This window comes from Vombatus ursinus, unplaced genomic scaffold, assembly GCF_900497805.2.
Source record: "Vombatus ursinus unplaced genomic scaffold, bare-nosed wombat genome assembly UNPS02010980.1, whole genome shotgun sequence".
Classification (NCBI taxonomy): Eukaryota; Metazoa; Chordata; class Mammalia; order Diprotodontia; family Vombatidae; genus Vombatus; species Vombatus ursinus.
In genome coordinates, this window is record NW_020950758.1 from 667,346 (window position 1) to 668,074 (window position 729).

General features: G+C 60.2%; 1 protein-coding gene across 1 annotated transcript in view; it reads left to right on the forward strand.

The window, feature by feature from the left end:
• The first annotated feature begins 385 nt into the window (after positions 1–385).
• LPIN1 (lipin 1) overlaps positions 386–729 on the forward strand; it is a 71,786-nt gene continuing 71,442 nt past the window's right edge. The window contains exon 1 of the mRNA XM_027855624.1: positions 386–500. The gene's annotated coding sequence lies outside the window, so the exon portion shown is untranslated. The remainder of the gene's footprint in view (positions 501–729) is intronic.

A 729-nucleotide genomic window follows, 5' to 3' on the forward strand; every position in this document is an offset into this window, starting at 1 on the left:
GTATATACGCACGCGCACACACACGCACCCCACCCCAAACTCCCCAAGACGCATAGGGTGTCTTAAAAGTCTCAGCGCGGTGCTACGCCTTTAAACCTTTATATATGTCTGGATGTCTGGATGTATGGATGTGTATATATGTATACCCACACATATACTATTTATCTCTATCTCTGACGACCTAAATTACAGTTCTCAAGCTAAACGTGGTCATTCCGGACCCCGTAGACGCCCGTGGGACACGCCGCGGTCTACGAGCGCTGTCCACGTCCGTGGCCACGCCCCTCGCGCTCCCCCCTGCCGCCCCCCCACGCACATCTGGGCTCCACCTCTGGGCGGGCGGGCCTCGAGCTGAGGAATTGACAAGCCAGCCCAGACTTTGTTTGCATACAAAGGCAACGCTACCGGCCCAGGCAGCGGCCTGGGGGGGACGGCGTTTCCTGTTTCCCCGGACTGCTCCCCGGAAAAGCCTTGGGGTGCCCTGGCCCCCCCAGCCGCAGGTATGGCCTTGGCCTTGACTGGGTACGGCCTGCCAGTGGGGGCGGGGGAGAGAGCGCGCCAGCCCGGGATGCGTGTGTGCGTGCGTGCGCGTGTGCGTGTGTATTTCTGTGTAACCGAGTGTGCAAGAGACAGGGGACCGCGTGGGGTGGGGGGAGACGTGAGGAGGAGGATGAGAGTGAGCTGGAGAGGAAGAGAAACGAGAGAGGAGGGAAGAGAGGAAAGGAGAAA